Source organism: Anolis sagrei, chromosome 2 (genome assembly GCF_037176765.1).
Source record: "Anolis sagrei isolate rAnoSag1 chromosome 2, rAnoSag1.mat, whole genome shotgun sequence".
Taxonomy (NCBI): Eukaryota; Metazoa; Chordata; class Lepidosauria; order Squamata; family Dactyloidae; genus Anolis; species Anolis sagrei.
In genome coordinates this window covers 300576059-300595789 of record NC_090022.1, presented here as the reverse complement: position 1 = coordinate 300595789, position 19731 = coordinate 300576059, and the positions used below count along the sequence as shown (strand labels likewise).

Here is a 19731-nt window from a genome sequence, read left to right as displayed (position 1 = left end):
TGGAGTGCAGGGAGCATACAACCCCCCTGTTGCGCCAGCTCCACTGGCTACCGATCTGCTACCGGGCTGAATTCAAAGTGCTGGCGTTGGCCTTTAAAGCCCTAAATGGTTCCGGCCCAAGCTACCTATCCGACCGCATCTCTGCCTATGAACCCACCAGGACTTTGAGATCTTCCGGGGAGACCCTGCTCTTGATCCCGCCTGCTTCTCAAGCACGGCTGGCGGGGACGAGAGATAGGGCCTTCTCGGTGGTGGCTCCTCGGCTGTGGAACACCCTTCCTACGGACATTAGACTAGCACCATCTCTAATGGTATTCCGCAAAAAGGTGAAGACCTGGCTGTTTGAGCAGGCGTTCAAATAATTAGTGCAATGATTGGTTAATGAACACTGGAATGGAACAATGGATGACGAATCTGGAACATGTTTTTGATGACGAGACGACAGTGAATGGGTATTGTAGTAACTGTTTATTCATTGTGTAATGTGTTAGGTTGTTAACTGTTTTTATACTGTAGCATTGAATTTTTGCTGTTCGTATTTGTTGTGAACCGCTGTGAGTTGCCTTCGGGCTGAGAACAGCGGTATAGAAGTCAGGTAAACAAACAAACAAACAAACAAACAAATAAATTAGATTGGCTCTTATAAGGTGTACTTCTCTGTATGCGGCCGCTTGTGGCCGTGTGTCATCAAAAATAGCCATGTGTGTCAGTGCTGACACGCGTGTCATAGGTTCACCATCACGGAGGTAGGAGATGATACGGCCTCCAACCCTTCTCATTGACCATCCCTGTGGACCTTCTCAGTCCTTGCTCCCCAGCTTCCTTTCCTTGCCCTCTCTGTTCCCTTGCCCAGCTCTAGTCTTCCCTCAGCCCCCCTCTGAGCTTATTTCTCCCCTCGGCCCTCTTCCTTGCTTCTCCTCTCGTGCCCACTCCTTCCCTTGCCCTTGACCCCACTGGTCATCCCTTTCCATTGTCCCTCTCACCCGCTGTAGTCCCCTTTGGCCCCTCTTTCCCTCCCCTCTTCTCGGGTCCCTTTCTGTTGCCCAGCACTCTTGGTCTCCTCGCAGTCCTTCCCCTTCTGCCCCACTTATTCCCATTGAGGTCCCTTCCCATTCATAGAATCATAGAATCAAAGAGTTGGAAGAGACCTCATGGGCCATCCAGTCCAACCCCATTCTGCCAAGAAGCAGGAATATTGCATTCAAATCACCCCTGACAGATGACCATCCAGCCTCTGTTTAAAAGCTTCCAAAGAAGGAGCCTCCACCACACTCCGGGGCAGAGAGTTCCACTGCTGAACGGCTCTCACAGTCAGGAAGTTCTTCCTCATGTTCTTCCTCTCTTGTAGTTTGAAGCCATTGTCCCATTGCGTCCTAGTCTCCAGGGAAGCAGAAAACAAGCTTGCTCCCTCCTCCTCCCTGTGGCTTCCTCTCACATATTTATACATGGCTATCATATCTCCTCTCAGCCTTCTCTTCTTCAGGCTAAACATGCCCAGCTCCTTAAGCCGCTCCTCATAGGGCTTGTTCTCCAGACCTTTTATCATTTTAGTCGCCTTCCTCTGGACACATTCCAGCTTGTCAATATCTCTCTTGAATAGTGGTGCCCAGAAATGGACACCATATTCCAGGTGTGGTCCAACCAAAGCAGAATAGAGGGGTAGCATGACTTCCCTAGATCTAGACCAGGGGTCCTCAAACTACGGCCCACGGGCCAAACGTAGTCCCCCAAGGTCATTTATCCAGCCCGCGAAGCCTCGCCAGCAAGGGCCTGACCTCGCACAAAGTCTCCCTCACCTGCCCAGAATTGGACACAATATTCCAGGTGTGGTCTAACCAAAGCAGAATAGAGCATGGGGAGCACAGGATCCTTACTCTGTGTTCCTTTTTAGTCAAGAGGTCCATTCCTTAAAGTTGTTTTCCCAGCAGAAACATGGCTGGCAGGTCTCTTTCCCTTCACCTTTCACCAAATTAAATATTTTCCAACCCTTGAAACAGGTAATTCAAGATGGTGATGTTTGTTAAAGTACGCTGCATCTCGGTGAATTTGTCCTAAACTATTTCTCGATTCATTTGCCACAATTAGAAACTTTCCACTTTGGTTTTGTAGTTGGTTGATGATAAAACACTATCCTGTTTTGTATTTTTGTAAGTTTCCATCTACAGTTGAATTACAAAACAGGCATTTGAGGTGTAGTGGCAACTCTTCCTCCTCTTTCTATCTACTCATTGTTGTTTTCAGGTGGAAATGGATAAACAGGCTTTTCTGGGTCGGGTGCTCCAATGTACTGTTGCTTCCAATAATTGATTCAGCGTTTCCAAATTGGGGAAAGGCTTTTTAGAGCTTGTGTTTCACGTTGCAAAGGTCTAATTGGCATACTTCTGGGTTTCTTCCGGTTGCCTGGGATTCCTCTTAAAGGATTTCCACCAAAGCCACCTGTATCTCAATCTTCTTTGTAGGTAAACCCCAATCTCTCTCGCATAGCAAATGGCGATTCCAAATGTAAGGTGACAGGTCTTCCAGGGACGGCTTCCCCTTCGTTTGTGTTAATTCTTGCAATGGTCCAGCTTTCCTGCATCCAAGTGTTCCCCCTTTCCTGCAAAAATAATAGTTTATTCCTGGACCAATTTACCTTCTCAATATCTTACATTTCAATTCCCTTGCTAGAGGGAATAAAGGTTGAATATCCTTTATCTTGGAGTCTGAAATCTGGAATACTCCAAAGTTTGAACACGATTGTATAATTCTCAGAGATGGTGACATCTTCTCGTTCTGAAGGTACAATGCATGCAAACTTTGCTTTGCTCACAACATTATTACGATCAGGCAATGTGCATAAAGTCTGTGGATTACATAGTTTGGGTTCCAGCTACAAGATATATTATGTATATGCAAATATTCCAAAATCTCACTTACAGAATGGTTCCCAAGTGTTTTGGATAAGGAATGCTCCACTCGTATTAAATTTGGATGCATCTCTATAGCACGTCAACATTGCATTATGTGGTCAGTGTAGACCAGGCATGGGCCAACTACGGCCCTCCCTCCAGGTGTTTTGGACGTTCAACTCCCACAATTCCTAACAGCCTCAGGTCCTTTCCTTTTCCCCCTCAGCCGCTTAACCTGAAATATGGGACATGTCTTTGCTTTCTGATGGTTCATGGAATGCAAACTTTGTTCCATGCAAACAATTATTGAAAAGTTTGTATAAAAGAACTATATGAGCGATGCATCCTAAATGTAAATGGAGTTTTGTATTGATTTCTTTAAGACATTCCATTATGTGTATGCATTTATTCCAGAATCTAAGACACTTCTGGTCCAAAGCAGTTTGGATACGCAATACTCCACTAGTTCTGCAATCGGAAATACAGCCAGCGCTCCATATCCATGGATTGAGCATTCATGGATTCAACCATGACAGAAAAATAAATTCTGCAAAGAAAGCCTTGCTTTTCCCATGTTATATAAGGAACAATATTTTAATATTTCATTGTATGTAATGGGACTTGAGCATCCTTGGATTTTGGCATCCACAGGCGAACACAACCCAGCAGATATGGAGAACTGCTGGACTTACACTTGGTTGTAATTAGCCTTTGTCCTCCCTTTTTGCTCCCTTTTCAAGCAATCGAAGGTGTGATTCTGCACGGTCTTTCTTGGTAGAAAGCGAGCTGTTTCCTTTGAATGCCATGCAGTGCCTTACTTATATTTAAGTGAGTCTAAGCTAAACCCTTTCTCCACATCTCCATGCCTACTATGCTGGCAGGACTGGAGACCGACAGGTCACAGGTTCGAATCCGGGGAGAGGCAGATGAGCTCCCTCTATTAGCTCCAGCTCCTCATGCAGGGACATGAGAGAAGCCTCCCACAAGGATGATAAAACACCAAATCATCTGGGTGTCCCCTGGGCAACATCCTTGCAGACGGCCAATTCTCTCACACCAGAAGCGACTTGCAGTTTCTCAGGTCGCTCCTGACATGACAAAAAATAAATAAATCTCCATGCCTTGGTTTCTTCTTTCTCCGGGCACCTGCTCTTCCTTTTTACTGGATTTCTATCAATTCTCTTTGTGTTGGAAGGAGAAGGAAAAGGGTTGGAAAGGTGTACTCACTGAAGGCGACAATGAGGACTAGCCTCTTAGGTTTCTGGATGTTGTTTTGGAATTGCAGAGGGATACATACAGATATGTTGTATGTAGCAAATGTACTGCCTGTGTGAATGGTAGTGAGATAAGCAGGCAGGCAAAGAGGTATTGGATCCTTTCCTTGTTGTTGTTGTTGTTGTTGTTGTGTGCTCTCAAGTCACCTCCAGGTGCATCTACATTCAGTTGGATAGCCCTGTTGTGTGTAGCAAATGTACAACCTGTGTGAATGGAGGTGAAGTAAGCAAAGAAATGGCAGGCAAAGAGCTATTGGATCCTCTCCTTGTTGTTGTAGTAGTTGTTGTTGTGTGTTCGCAAGTCACCTCCGGGTGCATCTACATTGAGTTGGATAGCCCTGTTGTGTATAGCAAATGTACAACTTGTGTGAATGGTAGTGAGATAAGCAGGCAAGCAAAGAGGTATTGGATCCTCTCCTTGTTGTTGTTGTTGTTGTTGTTGTTGTGTGTTCTCAAGTCACCTCCGGGTGCATCTACATTGAGTTGGATGGCCCTGTTGTGTGTAGCAAATGTACAACCTGTGTGAATGGTAGTGAGGTAAGCAAAGAAATGGCAGGAAAATAGCTATTGGATCCTCCCCTTGTTGTTGTTGTTGTTGTTGTTGTGTTCTCAAGTCACCTCCAGGTGCATCTACATTGAGTTGGATGGCCCTGTTGTGTGTAGCAAATGTACAACCTGTGTGAGTGGTAATGAGGTAAGCAAAGAAATGGCAGAGAAATAGCTATTGGATCTTGTTGTTGTTGTTGTTGTTGTTGTTGTGTGTTCTCAAGTCACCTCCAGGTGCATCTACATTGAGTTGGATGGTCCTGTTGTGTGTAGCAAATGTACAACCTGTGTGAGTGGTAATGAGGTAAGCAAAGAAATGGCAGGCAAAGAGCTATTGGATCTTGTTGTTGTTGTTGTTGTTGTTGTGTGTTCTCAAGTCACCTCCAGGTGCATCTACATTGAGTTGGATGGCCCTGTTGTGTGTAGCAAATGTACAACCTGTGTGAATGGAGGTGAGGTAAGCAAAGAAATGGCAGGCAAAGAGCTATTGGATCCTCCCCTTGCTGTTGTTGTTGTGTGTTCTCAAGTCATCTCCAGGTGCATCTACATTCTGTTGCATAGCCCTGTTGTGTATAGCAAATGTACAACTTGTGTGAATGGTAGTGAGATAAGCAGGCAAGCAAAGAGGTATTGGATCCTCTCCTTGTTGTTGTTGTTGTTGTTGTTGTGTGTTCTCAAGTCACCTCCAGGTGCATCTACATTGAGTTGGATGGCCCTGTTGTGTGTGGCAAATGTACAACCTGTGTGAATGGAGGTGAGGCAAGCAAGGAAATGGCAGGCAAAGAGCTATTGGATCCTCCCCTTGTTGTTGTTGTTGTTGTGTGTTCTCAAGTCACCTCTGGGTGCATCTACATTGAGTTGGATGGCCCTGTTGTGTGTAGCAAATGTACAACCTGTGTCTATGGTAGTGAGATAAGCAAGCAGGCAAAAAGGTATTGGTTCCTCTCCTTGTTGTTGTTGCTGTAGTTGTTGTTGTAGTTGTGTGTTCTCAAGTCACCTCCGGGTGCATCTACATTATGTTGGATGGCCCTGTTGTGTGTAGCAAATATACAACTTGTGTGAATGGAGGTGAGGCAAGCAAGGAAATGGCAGGCAAAGAGCTATTGGATCCTCCCCTTGTTGTTGTTGTTGTTGTGTGTTCTCAAGTCACCTCTGGGTGCATCTACATTGAGTTGGATGGCCCTGTTGTGTGTAGCAAATGTACAACCTGTGTCTATGGTAGTGAGATAAGCAAGCAGGCAAAAAGGTATTGGTTCCTCTCCTTGTTGTTGTTGCTGTAGTTGTTGTTGTAGTTGTGTGTTCTCAAGTCACCTCCGGGTGCATCTACATTATGTTGGATGGCCCTGTTGTGTGTAGCAAATGTACAACCTGTGTGAATGGAGGTGAGGCAAGCAAAGAAATGGCAGGCAAAGAGCTATTGGATCTTCTCCTTGTTGTTGTTGGTATTGTTGGTGTTTTTGCATGTTCTCAAGTCATGGGCAAACTTCATCTCTCCGGGTGTTTTGGACTTCAACTCCCACAATTCCTAACAGCCTACCACTTAGTGGCTGAAGGGGTAAAGGAAGGGGCTTGAGGCTGTCAGGAATGGTGGGAGTTGAAGTCCCAAACACCTGGAGGGAGGGCCCAAGATGGCCAATGCCTGAGATAGATGGATGAACGGATGGATGAATGAATGAATTGATACAGATAGGTGGATGGATAGATAGAAAGGTTTCCATTCTTCTCAGAATGTATTGATGGTTTATCCTTCAGAGTTGTTGCCTTGTCCATTTCTATTAAGCTCCTGCATCTTCACTGCCTTCTATGGTTGGCATTTCTGTCTTTTTCCATCATTGAGAAAATACGAGGGTTGAATGAAAAGTAATGCCTCCACCTTCATTACTTGGGTTTGGATGGGAATATTTAAATAAACCAAACGTAGACATAATCCTTAGAATGTGCTCTTTAACTACCACTATTACTATTCACTTTTCCACATAATCACCAGACAATTGGATACATTTCTGCCAACGATGAACAAGTTTTCCCGAGCCGTCACGGAAGAAGTCGACACTCTGTTTCCACAACCCATCGTGCATAGATCTTCCGATAGCCAAGCAAAGCAACAATGTGACCCATGTCGCACCTCAGAGTAGATTCACCTTGCTGAAATCACCAAACTGCACAGACTGAAGTCTTTGTAGTTTATTGAAATGTAAGAGATAAAATGTTCTTAAAAGCAAATTATTATTTATCGTGTCATCAGCAACCATACCATTGTATTACATTTCTAACAGAACAAAACACACACACAAATTTAAACAAAAAACACAGATTTTGCAAACTTGGTAGTTGATTAAATGTCCTTTGAGCAGTAGCTGGTCACTTGGAGTGCCTCTGGTGTTGCCGCAAGAAGGTCCTCCCTTGTGCATGTGGCAGGGCTCAGGGTGCATTGCAGCAGGTGGTCAGTGGTTTGCTCTTCTCCACACTCGCATGTCGTGGATTCTACTTTGTAGCCCCATTTCTGAAGGTTGGCTCTGCATCTCGTGGTGCCAAAGCGCAGTCTGTTCAACGCCTTCCAAGTCGCCTAGTCTTCTGTGTGCCCAGGGGGGGAGTCTCTTATCTGTATAATCCATGGATTGAGGTGCTGGGTTTGGGCCTGCCACTTTTGGACTCTCGCTTGCTGAGGTGTTCCAGCGAGTGTCTCTGTAGATCTAAGCAAACTATGTCTTGATTTAAGTCGTTGACGTGCTGGCTGATACCCAAACAGGGGATGAGTTGGAGATGTCTCTGCCTTGGTCCTTTCACTATTGGCTGTTACTTCCCGGCGGATGTCAGGTGGTGCAATACCGGCTAAGCAGTGTAATTTCTCCAGTGGTGTAGGGCGCAGACACCCCGTGATAATGTGGCATGTCTCATTAAGAGACACATCCACTGTTTCAGTGTGGTGAGATGTGTTCCACACTGGGCATGCGTACTCAGCAGCAGAGTAGCATAGCGCAAGGGCAGATGTCTTCACTGTGTCTGGTTGTGATCCCCAGGTTGTGCCAGTCAGCTTTTGTATGATATTGTTTCTAGCGCCCAATTTTTGCTTGATGTTCAGGCAGTGCTTCTTGTAGGTCAGAGCACGGTCCAGAGTGACTCCCAGGTATTTGGGTGCGCTGCAATGCTCCAGTGGGATTCCTTCCCAGGTGATCCTTAGAGCTCGGGATACATGCCTGTTCTTAACGTGAAAAGCACATGTCTGTGTTTTAGATGGATGATGGATCAGTTGGTTTTCCCTGTAATAGGCAGTAAGAGCACCTAGAGCTTCGGAGAGCTTCTTTTCAACCATCTCAAAGCTCCCTGCTTGAGCAGTAATGGCACGATCATTAGCATAGATGAAAAGCAAATAATGAAAACATCATAGATGAATAGATGAAAAGCAAATAATGTTATAAAAGATCAATATAACATAGCACTGAAAAGCAGGATTCCAAGAGGCACCAACAAAACAAAATCTCACGAGAACAAGTCCCAAGACGATGGACACAAGAATTACAAGATAATCCAGGCAAATGAACGAGCACAAGCTGCTTCGTTGAGCGAGAAGTTGCTCTGACAACAGACCTTGTAAAACTACAACTCCCAAGATTCCATAGCATTGAGTTATGACTGTTGCTGTTGTGATTCTATGCTGTAGATCTCTCTCTTTCTGTCTCTGGGCCTGTGTTTATTCAAATCTGGGAGAGAAGTGGAACAGTTTCACATCCAGGGAAGAGATAAGCAGATGGAAAGGGGGAGATAAGAGAGGAACGGAAGGAAGGCCGGCAAATCTCCTTGGAAAGAGCTATTTTGCTTTGCTCTTGTCTTCCTCTGAGGCTGAGAGAGTATGACTGGCTTGGATTTGCAGAGCTGAGCTTAGATTCAGGGTATCTATCTCTATTCATTGTGGAATGAACACACTTTCACTGCCATGACTTCATGCTATTGAAGCCTGGGAGTTGTAGTTTGGAAGAAAAAGGCTAAAGACCTTGTAAAACTATGACTCCCACAATTCTATAGCATTCAGCCCCAGTGATATCGAACTGCATTAATACTGCAGTGTAGATGCGCTTGTTGGAAATATGCAGGGATTTAAATCGGTACATGGCAGTGCTTTTAAGACCCTTTCTACACAGCCATATAATCCAGATTTTCAAAGACGATAATCCATGTGATCTGCTTTGAACTGGATTATCTGAGTCTACACAGCCATATAATCCAGATTTCCAAATCTGATAATCCACATGATCTGCTTTGAACTGGATTATATGAATCTACACAGCCATTTAATCCAGATTTCCAAAACTGATAATACACATGTTCTGCTTTGAACTGGATCAACTGAGTCTACACTGTGATATAATCCTGATTTCCAAAGCAGGTAATCCACATGATTTGCTTTGAACTGGATTATATGGGTCTACACAGTCATATAATCCAGATTTCCAAATCAGATAATCCACATGATCTGCTTTGAACTGGATTATCTGGGTATACACAGCCATATAATCCAGATTTCCAAAACTGATAATACACATGATCTGCTGTGAACTGGATTATATGAGTCTACACAGCCATATAATTCAGATTTCCAAAGCAGATAATCCAAATATTCTGCTTTGAACTGGATTATATGAATCTACACAACCATTTAATCCAGATTTCTAAAACTGATAATACACATGTTCTGCTTTGAACTGGATCAACTGAGTCTACACTGTGATATAATCTCGATTTCCAAAGCAGATCATCCACATGATCTGCTTTGAACTGGATTATCTGGGTCTACACAGTCATATAATCCAGATTTTCAAATCAGATAATCCACTGCTGAGTCTACACAGCTATATAAACGAGTTCAAAGAAGATAATCAGGATTGTATTTGGCAGCGTGGAAGGGGCCTAAAAATCCAAATTGGATATTTTAATGATTTTCAAGGAATTGCTCTTTGAACTAAAGTCAACAGATTGGGCTAAACACCAAGATCACCTTTAAATTGTGTTATTATTATTATTGCAAATGCACACCCGTTTGCAGTGGTTTTGCAATAATGTTTTGCCTTCCCAGCAAAGTGTGCTGGTGCCTCACCAAACTACAAATCCCAGGATTCTATTGCATTGAGATGTGGCAGTCAAAGTGGTGTAAAACTGCATTAATTCTACAGTGTGGATGCACCCCTTGCAAGACTTTATCTACACTGCAGTTAAACTTGTGCAGCAAAAGCGTGCTGGGCCCATAACCCTTGTTGGTAAATTTGAGATAAATCACGTTCCTTATTTCAGCTGCTTCAACCTTCTAAGTTCTTCTTGAAGGCACAAAGTGGTAAACACACCAGACTCCTTAATTCAGCTTTCATCTATGCTGATGATCGTGCCATTACTGCTCAAGCAGGGAGCTTTGAGATGGTTGAACAGAAGCTCTCCGAAGCTCTAGGTGCTCTTACTGCCTATTACAGGGAAAACCAGCTGATCCCTAATCCATCTAAAACACAGACATGTGCCTTTCACCTTAAGAACAGACAAGCATCCCGAGCTCCGAGGATCACCTGGGAAGGAATCCCACTGGAGTATTGCAGCGCACCCAAGTACCTGGGAGTCACTCTGGACCATGCCCTGACCTACAAGAAGCACTGCCTGAACATCAAGCAAAAAGTGGGTGCTAGAAACAATATCATACGAAAGCTGACTGGCACAACCTGGGGATCACAACCAGACACAGTGAAGACATCTGCCCTTCCGCTATGCTGAGTATGCATGCCCAGTGTAAAACACATCTCACCATGCTAAAACAGTGGATGTGGCTCTTAATGAGACATGCCGCATTATCACGGGGTGTCTGCACCCTACACCACTGGAGAAATTACACTGCTTAGCCGGTATTGCACCACCTGACATCCGCCGGGAAGTAGCAGCCAATAGTGAAAGGACCAAGGCAGTGACATCTCCAGCTCATCCCCTGTTTGAGTATCAGCCAGCACGTCAGTGACTTAAATCAAGAAATAGTTTTCTAAGATCTACAGAGACACTCGCTGGAACACCTCAGCAAGACAGAGTCCAAAAGTGGCAGGCTCAAACCCAGAACCTCAATGAATGGCTGATACCCAATGAGAGACTCCCCCCTGGGCACACAGAAAACTGGGTGACTTGGAAGGCGCTGAACAGACTGTGCTCTGGCCCCACGAGATGCAGAGCCAACCTCAAGAAAAGGGGCCACAAAGTGGAATCCTCAACATGCGAGTGTGGAGAAGAGCAAACTACAGATCACCTGCTGCAATGCAACCTGACCCCTGCCACATGCACCATGGAGGACCTTCTTGCAGAAACACCAGAGGCACTCCAAGGGGCTAGATACTGGTCAAAGGACATTTAATCAACTACCAAGCTTGCACATTCTGCGTTTTGTCTGTCTGTTTGTTCGTTTTTGTTAAAAATGTAATACAATTGACTGGTTGCCGATGACACGATAAATAACCGAAAGAGGCACTTACAGAACACACAAGGCAAAACTACACTCTGAAATTGCATTTCTGTGGCAGTGGGGATGATGGGGCCTGGGACCGAAAGGGAAAAGAGGGATAATAGAGTCACGAGGAGAAGCAATTTCCTTATTGATTGGTGCAATTAAACAAAACAGATGGACGGGAAGATCTGCGAGGCACTTGTTATGGTTATCGATTGCCCTAAACTGAGGTTGTTATACGTTGCCCTGGGACCGATGGAGGGGTGTAAATATTTTATAACATCGCAACAGATCCCAAGAAGCCAAAAAGCAATGGAAACGTAAGAGAGGTGATGGTGATGGTGTCGGTTTCCCTTGAATTAATGGTGGATTTTGCCCAGGAAAGGCTGGATCTGACATCTTGGGTGTATCTGCATCAGGCATGGGTAAACCAAGCGGCTGAGGGGGGAAAGGAAGGGGCCTGAGGCTGTTAGGAATGGTGGGAGTTGGAGTCCAAAACACCTGCAGGGCCCAAGTTTGCCCAGGCCTGTGTTAGTGTGTCCAGAAACCATTTGAAAATCATAGAATCATAGAATCAAAGAGTTGGAAGAGACCTCATGGGCCATCCAGTCCAACCCCATTCTGCCAAGAAGCAGGAATATTGCATTCAAATCACCCCTGACAGATGGCCATCCAGCCTCTGCTTAAAAGCTTCCAAAGAAGGAGCCTCCACCACACTCCGGGGCAGAGAGTTCCACTGCTGAACAGCTCTCACAGTCAGGAAGTTCTTCCTCATGTTCAGATGGAATCTCCTCTCTTGTAGTTTGAAGCCATTGTTCCGCGTCCTAGTCTCCAAGGAAGCAGAAAACAAGCTTGCTCCCTCCTCCTCCCTGTGGCTTCCTCTCACATATTTATACATGGCTATCATATCTCCTCTCAGCCTTCTCTTCTTCAGGCTAAACATGCCCAATTCCCTAAGCCGCTCCCCATAGGGCTTGTTCTCCAGACCCTTGATCATTTTAGTCTCCCTCCTCTGGACACATTCCAGCTTGTCAATATCTCTCTTGAATTGTGGTGCCCAGAATTGGACACAATGTTCCAGATGTGGTCTAACCAAAGCAGAATAGAGCATGGGGAGCATTACTTCCTTAGATCTAGACACTATGCTCCTATTGATGCAGGCCAAAATCCCATTGGCTTTTTTTGCCGCCACATCACATTGTTGGCTCATGTTTAACTTGTTGTCCACGAGGACTCCAAGATCTTTTTCACACGTACTGCTCTCGAGCCAGGCATTGTCCCCCATTCTGAATTTTTACATTTTGAATTCAAAATGCATCCAGGGATGAATTGTTCTCTCCCCATTTTTGCAGCTGATTTCCATGTCTGGTAGTCCAACAGATATAGGTCAATGCTTTTTGGCCAAAGAGATGTGAATCCCGGCCATAGGTTTTTAAATCCTTGTGTGTTATTGTCTATGTGTGAGTTATATTAATTGTATTGTTTATTTTGCTTATTTCCTGTTGTTTTTATTGATGTGTTGTTGTTTGGCTTGGCCTCATGTAAGCCGCTCTGAGTCCCTTGGGGAAATGGTGGCGGGGTATAAATAAAGATTATTATTATTATTATTATTATCATCCTGCTCCAGTTCAAGATGGAATGTGTCCAGAGGAGGGTGACTAAAATGATCAAGGGTCTGGAGAACAAGCCCTATGAGGAGCGGCTTAAAGAGCTGGGCATGTTTAGCCTGAAGAAGAGAAGGCTGAGAGGAGACATGATAGCCATGTATAAGTATGTGAGAGGAAGCCACAGGGAGGAGGAGGGAGCAAGCTTGTTTTCTGCTGCCCTGGAGATTAGGACGCAATGGAGCCATGGCTTCAAATTACAAGAATGGAGATTCCACCTGAACATGAGGAAGAACTTCCTGACTGTGAGAGCCGTTCAGCAGTGGAACTCTCTGCCCCGGAGTGTGGTGGAGGCTCCTTCTTTGGAAGCTTTTAAACAGAGGCTGGATGGCCATCTGTCAGGGGTGATTTGAATGCAATATTCCTGCTTCTTGGCAGGGGGTTGGACTGGATGGCCCATGAGGTCTCTTCCAACTCTTTGATTCTATGATTCTATGATCTGAACATTAGGAAGAACTTCCTGACTGTGAGAGCCGTTCAGCAGTGGAACTCTCTGCCCTGGAGTGTGGTGGAGGCTCCTTCTTTGGAGGCTTTTAAACATAGGCTGGATGGCCATCTGTCGGGGGTGCTTTGAATTCAATTTCCCTGCTTCTTGGCAGAATGGGGTTGGACTTGATGACCCATGAGCTCTCTTCCAACTCTAGGATTCTATGATTTCTAACTCTGGTACTAAGAAGTAACACTTAGAAACAAATCTGGATGCATTTACCTTATGGAATGAATGCAGTTTGGCACCACTAGCATTGCCATGGTGCAGTGCTATGGGATGCTTGGAGTTATAGTTCTGCAAGGGATTGAGTCATGGCTGTGTAAGCACAGTGCAGATCTTTGTTTTTGGACGACAGTTCCTAGAAGCCCACAGCCCGGCAATGCAACAACAGCAACAACAACAATGGCAATAATATCATAATGCAACCACAGCAGTAGCAATAACAATAACAATATCAACATGCAACAACAGCAACAACAATAACAATATCATAGAATCATAGAATCAAAGAGTTGGAAGAGACCTCATGGGCCATCCAGTCCAACCCCATTCTGCCAAGAAGCAGGAATATTGCATTCAAAACTCCTGACAAATGGCCATCCAGCCTCTGCTTAAAAGCTTCCAAAGAAGGAGCCTCCACCACACTCCGGGGCAGAGAGTTCCACTGCTGAACGGCTCTCACAGTCAGGAAGTTCTTCCTAATGTTCAGATGGAATCTCCTCTCTTGTAGTTTGGAGCCATTGTTCCATTGCGTCCTAGTCTCCAAGGAAGCAGAAAACAAGCTTGCTCCCTCCTCCTCCCTGTGGCTTCCTCTCACATATTTATACATGGCTATCATATCTCCTCTCAGCCTTCTCTTCTTCAGGCTAAACATGCCCAGTTCCCTAAGCCGCTCCTCATAGGGCTTGTTCTCCAGACCCTTGATCATTTTAGTTGCCCGCTTCCTCTGGACACATTCCAGCTTGTCAATATCTCTCTTGAATTGTGGTGCCCAGAATTGGACACAATGTGATTCCAGATGTGGTCTAACCAAAGCAGAATAGAGCATGGGTAGCATTACTTCCTTAGATCTAGACACTAGGCTCCTATTGATGCAGGCCAAAATCCCATTGGCTTTTTTTGCCATCACATCACATTGTTGGCTCATGTTTAACTTGTTGTCCACGAGGACTCCAAGATCTTTTTCCTCTTTCTCGCTCATTCATTTCGGTTTTACTTCGTAATCATTAGCACTGTATGGGTTGGCCTCCAGTTAGCATTGTGGACTTTGGTACAAGTTATCTCAATAGAAGGCTATGTCCGACAGTCAGAATCATTAGACTATATATCATTTTAGTTGATCAAGGGTCTGGAGAACAAGCCCTATGAGGAGCGGCTTAGGGAACTGGGCATGTTTAGCCTGAAGAAGAGAAGGCTGAGGGGAGATATGATAGCCATGTATAAATATGTGAGAGGAAGCCACAGGGAGGAGGAGGGAGAAAGCTTGTTTTCTGCTTCCTTGGAAGCAGAAATATCAAATTGCAACAACAGCAACATCATCAAAATACAACAACAACAATAACAACAACAATGGCAGTTAAAGGGATGTCAAACTGTATACATTCTGCATTGTAGATGCACCCTCCATCTCTTCCTTCCACCAATCCACCCTCTCCTCCTCCTCCTCTGTGCATTGCTTGCTCCCTTGGGTCTTTGGCCCCCTCCTCCTTCTCCTCTCCGCTTGGTAAATATTTAATAAGAGGGAAGTGGGGCTTCCATTTGGGCCCCTTCCTTCTTTATCTCTCTCTGACCTTTGACCCCGTGACCTCTGCACACCCCTCAACCCCCCCCCCCTTCCCCACTCCCAAAATGATCCAGAGCCAGAAGGCCTGATGCAGAAGGTACACCCATTCACATCATATAAATATCACATGGTGATGCTACTTGAGCTGCAATGGCCTCATAGCCTGTAGTGTCTTGGGATTTGTAGTTTGCAGCTTCGAGTGAGATTGACCTCCCTTGACCTAAATTGTTCCAATCCTTAGAAACACACAGGTCAATCATTCTGCATTAGGATGCATCTCCATTGCAGAATTAATGCAACACAGAGCGGCTCAAAGGAGGATCAAGGGTCTGGAGAACAAGCCCTATGAGGAGCGGCTTAAAGAGCTCGGCACGTTTAGCCTGCAGAAGATAATTCTAAGAGGAGAAATGATGAGGGACATGTATAAATACGTGAGAAGAAGTCATAAGGAGGAGGGAGCAAGCTTGTTTTTTGCTGCCCTGGATACTAGGACAGGATGGAGCAATGGCTTCAAACGACAGGAAAGTAAAGAGATTCCACCTGAACATGAGGAAAAACTTCCTGACTGAAAGAGAGAGACAAGAAGTTAAACATGAGCCAACAATGTGGTGCAGCGGCAAAAAAAGTCAATGGGATTTTGGCCTGCATCAATAGGAGTCTAGTGTCCAGATTCAGGGAAGTCATGCTCCCCATGCTCTATTCAGCTTTGGTTAGACCACACCTGGAATATTGTGTCCAATTCTGGGCACCACAATTCAAGAGAGAAATTGACAAGCTGGAATGTGTCCAGAGGAGGGCGACTCAAATGATCAAGGGTCTGGAGAACAAGCCCTATGAGGAGCGGCTTAAAGAGCTGGGCATGTTTATCCTGAAGAAGAGAAGGTTGAGAGGAGACATGATGAGGGCCATGGATAAATATGTGAGAGGAAGTCACAGGGAGGAGAGAGCAAGCTTCCTTTTTACTGCCCTGGAGACTAGGACGCAATGGAACAATGGCTTCAAACTACAAGAGAGGAGATTTCATCTGAACATGAGGAAGAACTTCCTGACTGTGAGAGCCGTTCAGCAGTGGAACTCTCTGCCCCGGAGTGTGGTGGAGGCTCCTTCTTTGGAAGCTTTTAAACAGAGGCTGGATGGCCATCTGTCAGGGGTGATTTGAATGCAATATTCCTGCTTCTTGGCAGAATGGGGTTGGACTGGATGGCCCACGAGGTCTCTTCCAACTCTAGGATTCTAGGTCATTTTGAATCTTGATCCTGTCCTCTGGAGTGTTAGCTCTTTTGCTTGCAAGTTTGCTAGTTTGCTTGCAAGAAAGTCATGGAGGAATTTGTCGAAGGACTTGCTGAAATCAAGATCTGCTCCATCCATGGTATTCCCTGCATCTGCCAAGCTTGTAACTCTATCGAAAAAAAGAGATAAGATGAATCTGGCATGACTTGTTTTTGATTGAACTGGATTATATCAGTATCAGTCCACACACCCATATAATCCAGTTCAATGCAGTTAATCTCCATTCAGAAACTGGATTATCAAAGAGTGTGTATTGGGGCCTTAGTAGACCACATCTGAATGTGAGTCAAAAATGTGATGCGACATCTATAAAAGCCAGTGGTTCTAAGCTGCATCAATAGGAGGATAGTGCGTAGAATCTAGACCAGGCTTGGTCGAACTTTGGCCCTCCTCCAGGTGTTTTGGACTTCAACTCCCACAATTCCTAACAGCCAGAAGTTTGACAATGCCTGCATTAGAGGGACTCCAAAGGTCATCCAGTCCAACCCCTTTCTGCCATGTCAGAAGAGCTCAAAAATCGTGATCCAAACGTCCTGGATCCTTGAAAGTGCAGAAATGCTCTGCCGCTGACCTTTCCTTTTTAATTCTTCTTCAGGGTTTCACAAGGTGGGGATCGGCTGTTGCAATTATAGGCTTGGTAACTGGCCAAACCGGAACTAGATTCCCCTCAGGAGGTGACTTGTCATGTATAAAACACGCAAAGGGGTGGCATTCTGGACTTTATTTTGCCCCACAATGTTGCCTCTCTACGTTTGGTTGTTTTGTGGACTTTGGAAAGGTGCAGAAGTTCCCCTTTTTGGGGCTGCAGCTTGGAAAGAATCCCTCAGATTCCATATGGACCATCCTGGGAATTTGGTTCCAAGGGGGGTTGGTCTAGATGGCTTTTGGGGTATTTATTCATCGCACCAAACAGTTGCGTTGCATTTTTAACAAACAAACAAACAAAACACAAAGTTTGCAAGCTTGGTAGTGGATTAAATGTCCTTTGACCAGTATCTGACCCCTTGGAGTGCCTCTGGTGTTGCTGCAAGAAGGTCCTCCCTGGTGCATCATGTGGCAGGGCTCAGGGTGCATTGCAGCAGGTGGTCAGTGGTTTGCTCCTCTCCACACTCGCATGTTGTGGATTCCACTTTGTGGTCCCATTTCTTGAGGTTGGCTCTGCATCTTGTGGTGCCAGAGCGCAGTCTATTCAGCTCCTTCCAAGTCGCCCCGTCTTCTGTGTGCCCAGTGGGGAGTCTCTCATTTGGTATCAGCCATTGGTTGAGGTTCTGGGTTTGAGCCTGCCACTTTTGGACTCTCACTTGCTGGGGTGTTCCAGCGAGTATCTCTGTAGATCTTAGAAAACTATTTCTTGATTTAAGTCGTTGACGTGCTCGCTGATACCCAAACAAGGGGTGAGCTGGAGATGTCTCTGCCTTGGTCCTTTCACTATTGGCTGCTGCTTCCCGGTGGATGTCAGGTGGTGCGATACCGGCTAGACAGTGTAATTTCTCTAGTGGTGTAGGGCGCAGACACCCCGTGATAATGCGGCATGTCTCATTAAGAGCCACATCCAGTGTTTTAGTGTGGTGAGATGTGTTCCACACTGGGCATGCGTACTCAGCAGCAGAGTAGCATAGCGCAAGGGCAGATGTCTTCACTGTTCTGTAACCAGACCTTATATTATTATTGTTGGGTTGTTGTAGGTTTATGTTGTATGGCCGTGTTCTAGAAGCATTCTCTCCTGACGTTTCACATCCATCTATGACAAGCATCCTCAGAGGTTGTGAGGATGCTTGCCATAGATGCAGGCGAAATGTCAGGAGAGAATGCTTTTACAACATGGCCATATAGCCCCAAAAACCTACAACAATCCAGTGATTCCAGCCATGAAAATCTTTGACAATACATTATTATTGTTATTTATTTATATTTACACCCCACTTCTGCAGTCCACAAGGAGACTCAAAGTAATAAACATTTTCATTGTGCATGGGAGTGGACTAGATGATCTTTGGGGGTCACTTTTTGGTTTTACGGCTCGGTGTTTACAATTTTGGTGTGGCTTATGAGACTGCAGAAAAGAAAGCAGTTTGCTTTGGGTGACTTTTTCCCCTCCTGTCTCCGTGGCGGCATCTACACTGTAGGGATTAGACTAGATGACCTTTGGGTGTCCCTTGTTAGTTCTGCGGCTTTGTGGTTACGATTTTGCTGTGGCTGATGGGGTAAAGGAAGGAAAGCAGGTTGCTTTGGAGGACTTTCTCCCCTCCTGTCTCTGTGACAGCATGCACAGACACAGGGATTGGACTAAATCAGTGTTTCTCAATCTGGGGGTTGGGACCCTGGGGGGGGGTCACAAGGGGAGTTTCAGAGGGGTCGCCAAAGGCCATCAGAAAAAGCATACTTCCGATGGTTTTAGGAACCCTTATGGCAGAGAAGGCTGAAGATCTCTCAGTCTGTCCTCTTCCTTTTTGGTGTTGGTGAACTAGAACTCCCAGAATTCAAAAACAGACCCTCCAACCCCACCAGCATTTAATGTTGGACATGTAGGTAGTGTGCCAAGTTTGGAGCAGATTCATTGAGGGCTGGGTTCAGAGTGCTCTTTGACTGTAGGTGAACTATAAATCCCAGTAACCACAACTCCCAAATGTCAAGGTCATTTTCCCCCAAACTCCACCAGTGTTTGCATTTGGGCATATTGATTATTCGTGCCAAGTTTGGTCCAGATCCATCATTGTTTGAGTCCACAGTGCTCTCTGGATGTAGGTGAACTACAACTCCCAAACTCAAGGTCAATGCCCACCAAACCCTTCCAGTATTTTCTCTTGGTCATGGGAGTTGTGTGTGCCAAGATTGGTTGAATTCCATCATTGGTGGAGTTCAGAATGCTCTTTGATTGTAGGTCAACTATAAATCCCAGCAACTACAACTCCCAAATGAGAAAATCAATCTTGCCCCCCAATCCCACCAGTATTTAATGTTGGCTATGTAGGTAGTGTGCTAAGTGTGGTGCACATATCATTGTTTGAGTCCACAGTGCTCTCTGGATGTAGGTGAACTACAACTCCCAAACTCAAGGTCAATGCCCACCAAACCCTTCCAGTATTTTCTCTTGCTTATGGGAGTTCTGTGTGCCAGGATTGGTTGAATTCCATCATTGGTGGAGTTCAGAATGCTCTTTGGTTGTAGGTCGACTATAAATCCCAGCAACTACAACTCCCAAATGACAAAATCAATCCTGCCCCCCAATCCCACCAGTATTTAATGTTGACCATGTAGGTAGTGTGCCAAGTGTGGTGCAGATCCATCATTGTTTGAGTCCACAGTGCTCTCTGGATGTAGGTGAACTACAAC

The 19731-nt window shown here is 45.3% G+C and overlaps 1 protein-coding gene across 1 annotated transcript in view; it reads left to right on the top strand.

Annotated features, from left to right (window-relative positions):
• Positions 1-19731, top strand: part of ARID3C (AT-rich interaction domain 3C) — a 150028-nt gene that overhangs the window by 9870 nt on the left and 120427 nt on the right. The gene's annotated exons all lie outside the window — the stretch shown is intronic.